This window comes from Hipposideros armiger, unplaced genomic scaffold (genome assembly GCF_001890085.2).
Source record: "Hipposideros armiger isolate ML-2016 unplaced genomic scaffold, ASM189008v1 scaffold_35, whole genome shotgun sequence".
Classification (NCBI taxonomy): Eukaryota; Metazoa; Chordata; class Mammalia; order Chiroptera; family Hipposideridae; genus Hipposideros; species Hipposideros armiger.
The window spans coordinates 2,682,833-2,688,766 of NW_017731385.1; positions in this window are offsets into that span (position 1 = coordinate 2,682,833).

The following is a 5,934-nucleotide window of genomic DNA, read 5'->3' on the forward strand; positions in this document are numbered from 1 at the left end:
CTCACTGGCAACAGGAAGTGATAACTTGGAACGATGAATGATCTCGGCCAGCAAACCACATAGAGCGAGATGAGAGCTAAGGGATGTGCCCAACAAATATTTCATGACTGTCTGCTGGATGCCATATGCTGACTAGAAATGGACCAAAGCAACACGGCCATTCCCCTCAAGAGTCTTAGGGTGCAACAGGGGAGTCAGATATGAAAACAAACAACTATGTTACAAAATGAGAAGGGCCACACAGAGGCCACGCAATGAGGTTCTGAGGAAGGGGTCTCACTTCCCAGGTCACTTGGCTCCCTCCATCACAGACAGTACACTCTTTTGTCAGCTCCCCACTTCCTGCTTCACTCATTGACTCTAAAAAGCGTGATGGTCTTCTACTTTCTCTGCATTGTATAAGGCAACCGAGCAGCATATGCCAGTGCTCATGGGCACACTGTCACCAGGAGGGGGTAATAGCTTTTCTGAAGGGCTCACTCCTTTCTCCAGGATTTCATTATTCCTAGGACATGCAGGCTACAGCTACCAGGGAATTGGTTTAGGTCAACAACTAACTCGAAATGACAGCTCCATGAGGGCAGGGACAATGCTATCATCAGCTATAGTCCCAGTGCCAACATATCTCCATGCCCGGTACAGAGTAGATGTTTAATAAACATGAGGTAAGTGAATGAATAATCAAAATGCCATTGAATATTCTGATTTGTGTAACTAGTATGGCTTGGAGAAAGAAAAGTCATAATTATAAACTATTTTTCAGAAGTAAAAGTGAGGTCAGAGAAAACCAGCCTAAGTAAGATAATCTCCCTATTTACCTAATAAGCAATGGTTTGCATAAGGCTCATGGCTGGCTGGTATTAAATTTATATTACGAGCTACTTTCTAGGTGGAGTTATCCTGTCAAGCAAAGATCAAGAAGCCACATCGTACGCAGAGCAAGTGAGGGAATGGGAGTTATTTAACCAGGAACTGAAAAGACTTTGAAGGTCATGAGTAGCTGTCTTCAGCTGTTTGAAGAGAGGTCATATAGATGTCACGTAGATGAGAAACTCATTTCATTGTGTATGTTTCCAATAGCTCAGATTTAGGTCAATGGATGTAAGCTTAAAAGGGACAGATTCAGAATAGAAAGATATTTCCAAGGGTTCCCCATGGTAGGAGGGGCAGAGCTACAGAATGGATGACCCTTTGCTGAGGTGTCATGCCGGGGATTCAGGCATCAGGTAGAGGGTGGAAGTACTAGCTGAAGTGCAAGGCCCTTTCCAAGCCACCAGTGAAAACATGATACTAAGTCAGCAGCTGGGGACACTGGTGCTTTCAGCTCTACTCTTACATGAGTCAAGTCTGGTAGGAAAGGACAAACCAAGTTGTCTACTCAAGAAATGAATTCACTGAAAATAGAATAACATTGCCTATACGTCATAGACTAGTTAGCCAGAACCCAGGATCACAACGCATCATATGTAGTCACGTCCATCGGCCAGGTTTCCGCCATCAGAGTTTTGGCTAAGTCTCTTTCACTCCTCCCACCCTCTTCTAACTCTGTTCCCTCCCCTAGCATCAGCCATTCAAAATTAATGCGTTGTTCACGCAGACACTTACCGCTAGCTGAACATCTTTCTTCTCAGGGAACCAGGAGTGAGTCCTAAGTGTCTTGACTACTGATCCTGAGCTTGGATTTAAACTTGGGTGTTGTCATCCCTTCTGACATGCCAGCATGCTGGAGAAAATTCAGTCTGCAAAATACAGTATGGGAAACAAATGTGCACCTTACATTCATTGAATAAAAACTACTTATCCTAACACCTTATGATCAGAACCAAGATGGTGGTAAGGGCAGAAATTGGTATCAACAATAGGAATAGCTATTGTGATAAGCAGGAAAGAGTAATTTGGTGAGGAACCAAAAGAGTTTGGGTCTGTTTTTCTCTTTAATAAAACAATCCGAGTTTCATTGTTAATTATGAATTGGTTCTCACATTCTGGACACACATATTCTGACTGGCTGTCAAGGATCCTATAGCAATAAATTGTATGCATAAGTCTCTACTTGGATATAAAATTTCCATTTTGGAAAAAAATGATACCTCAGACATTGCATTTCAGGGTGATAATTGCACTTCTCAGGTGGTTAAGAAAAAGATGATCTACAAATAATAATTAAAAAGTTGTGCCCCAAGGGAATAGGGATGTCAGATATGGAGCTCAAATATTCTAACACGAAATATTAGACTTATGGCTTGACTTTGTTCCACTGTATTCAGTATTATAAATTCTAAGCACAGTTATTACGCTTCCATATTTAGAGGTGACAATTTGAGGGTGCATTAGGTGGAGAAATGGTGACGTTTAGACTAGTGTATTAAACTATCCCTTTGACGCCATAGCTTCTTCTCAACATTTGCGAAGTGTCAGGCTATTAACGCTCATAATTAATCAGCTCCAAGCTCTCCTCTGAATTTTAGACGCACAGTTGGGGGAGGGGAAGACAGACTTCCTTTTCCTGCCCCACCCAGGAACAGGATTAAAAGAGGTTAGGTAAGACTGAGGTCGAAATCATACAGATACATTATACTTTGGTCTACACAGTATTTTGGAAGTTTTAAGATTAGCTTCTCTCACTTAACCCTCCGTTGGGAGCAACTGATCTCACAGATTCATTGCACACAAAGATGTCGCTATGAAAATGTCTTTACTGTACTAAATCACAAACATGACTGGTGATAGGTTAAGGTAGAGGAGGGAAATACAGAAGTGATGAGTCACGATATTTAACTGTTAGATATTTGAAAATTTGTGTGCAATGAATCTGTGAGATCAGCTGCACCTGACAGAGGGTTAAAAAATCAGAAAAATTCAAACAGAACATTTGGGTTTCTGCAGTCTCTTGGTTTGGAGTGGTGGGGTGGTGGTGAGGGTTGGGGTGCATCCTCAGTCCTGCAGAGCCAAGATTCACTGGAGCTGAGTCGTGACTGCTTCCTTGGAGCAAGTCAAGAGCGCTTCATTTTATCTCAGTTCCGGTCACTCATTGCATTTCTGCTGCTGACCCGGCTCCTGTGCGAACTGAGTTTGAGTTTGACCTTGATCCTGAAGGGAGTCCTAGAGCTGCCTGTGTTTCACAGATCTAAACGAGGCTGAAGTTCCCAACAGGGCAACAGAGAGTCTAGTGTGCTCCACACTCTCTGCTAGGGACCAGAGTAGAGATTAGACAGATGAGCCCTTTCTCTCCAGGAAGTCAGGTTGGCTCAGAGTCAGATGCACAGAGAAGGCAGGCTGGAGCAGCAGGCACTGTGCTGCCGTTGGAGCTTATACAGAGGGACTTGCTGGGCTACAAAGGGGAGGCAGCACCCAAGCTGGGCTCTGAAGACCAAACAGATGTTTTCCCTGTAGGAGAAAGAATACCGAGCCGGGGGATGTAAACTTCCTTAGTAGAAGCCAAGAGGGGCACTAGCCAACATGGCAGATGACTCATGGGACAGGTCATACTATGGCTGGTCCTTGATGTATATGAAATGGTGGGGTGGGGCATCGGAAGGAGGCAGGGCGGGGGGAACCTCAAAGACAGCAAGCAGAGGAGTAGCCTTTCGGGGTTACCTTTAGAAAAAGGCCTTTGCAGGGCCTGCCGAGTGGCTCAGTTGGTTAAGAGCTCGCTCAAGAGTTTGAGCTCTGAGCAACAGCGGTTCGCGTCCAGCCCGAGCTGAGCAGCCGCTGAACTGCCAACAGGTAGCAGGATGGCTCAGCTTAAAAAAACCCCAAAAACAACAAAAAAACCCCCACGCCTTTGCACAGTTGTTGAAATGTAGGTTCCTCACAGGGCGAGCTGTGCTAATGACATGAAAGAAGTCTTGCCTATGGGTTAGCAGTGGGGCATTGTACTGAGGAAAATCTAGTGAGGCTGTGTGCCATTCTGCTGAGGGCTACGGCATCATTTCGTATGCCATGCTGCATCCATGTACAGCCATCGGAGTGTATCAGGTGACTGCCAAGGATGGCAGCTCACCACACGGGTGCATAGGGACTCTCTGCTATCACCGTACACTACCCTCTGAACAATAGGGATAAACAGACTACGTGGTGGTCCTGCCAAGACAATCAGCTGGGTTCCAAAGAGTGGGAATCTCCTTACAGCTCCTAGAGCACTCTGAAATTCAGCTGGAGGTGCTCGTTTCAAATAAAACATCAGAGTGGAGGTGGCCCAAAGACAGGAGAGCCCTGTTCATAAGCAGGTCCGTCCAAAGAAATGACACTTAGTGGAGGAACAATGGGGCCAGGGTGGACTGAAGGCAGTGTAACAGCCCCCACTGGAAGGGGAGAACCAAGCTGCTGGTGAGTTGACTGGGCGAGGCAGAGCACATGCTGACTCTATGCCCATCCCGGGCCTGGACAACCTCACTCTGGATGGAGGCAGGTGCAGGCATATGGCTGCTGGAAGTGGCCCTGAGCAGCGCTGACGTTCAAAACCAAGTGCCATCTGCACAGCTTTCTGAAATGAATTGGTACATTGCCAATGTGGATCAAAGACCTTAGTTGGTTCTCAACTTCTCTGGCAGGGGCTTGGGTAGGTCACTGGACCCTCTGACGATGTGCTAAGTGACCCTCAAAAGGGAAGGAAGACCACAGCTCTGGGGTCCAGCCCACAGGTGGCTTTAGCACACCTGACCGTCGTTCCCTCATTTGTTATCCCTGCTAGACTGTCAGGTACTTGAGGGCGAAAACTACACTTTTCATCTCTTTTTCCAAAACCCACGTTTCTCGAATTGGGTAGAGTGGGTCCGGTGGTGTGTAGTTTTCGTGCCAAAGTGTATGGCTAAGTGGGAGTGCCATCTTACGCAAAGATTTTGGAAACCAAGCACTTTATATGAAAATGTTTAGATATTCAGGGGCACAGTGTGATATTTAATGACATGCTGAGGTGAAATGGACCTTTCTAAAATGTGTGAGCTCGGGCTGGACTTCTTTGGGCTACGCCCTTGGGCCTGGCGGGGGCAGTGAAGGACTCCTCATGCCCTGTTACTGGGAGTTCTTTCATAGGTCTAGAAGCACTCCTCAGTTGTTTAGCGCTTGCTTGTGGGAAGGAGGGGAAGGAGGGGAGGGGTTGGTCACACCCTGTGCTTTTCAGATCCTCCTCACTCCACTATATATGGAACGCACGTCTAGTTAGGCAGTGTCAGTCATCAAGTCAGCGGGGAATGCCTGGATGAGCCAGTTGGCCAGTTATGTTCCAGTGTCAGAAACTTCACCCAAATGATGGCAAACTATTGGGTCGTCGGGAAAGTCATGACGTATTTTTCTTTGTTTTTCAATGCAAAAATGTGTCATGACTTTCCCGACGACCCAATAGCTCCAAATACCGTGACTTCAAAGGGGCTGGGAAGGACCATGAGTGGGGAAGCATGCTTGGGGAGGTCACCTTGGCTCCCAAATAAGGGCTATCAGATTCCATTAGATGAAAACCTTGGGACTGTCTTCACTGTGCACACTTCCTGGCTGAATGATGGTGGTCCTCCACCTTGTCACACTATTTAGTTCATCACTATCGGTCTTTCTCTTCTAATGACTTAGCTTGTTCCCTAGAAATAACCAAACCCTGGTCATCCACTCACCCCTCATCCTGCCCCTCCTGAGGAGACTGATGGTAGGTAGCAACATAATCCTAAGAAACTGTCCACTGTATGCTCCGATTACTGATCTTAATTTCTTCCCAGCTCCTCTGCACACTCTCTCTCTTCTGAAAGTACTTCAAAGGTGCTTAGGAAATATTAGGCAAGTTAATAAACAAGTACAGTAGTGAAAGAACAAGTAAGTGGAAGAATATCTCATCATACATCAATCTTTGAATGTAATCAACATGGTATCACTCTATATGTCGCCTACTGGAGAAACCAAATAAGCAGACAACAGTCCAGGAAAGGCAGCTGAAAATCACCGGTC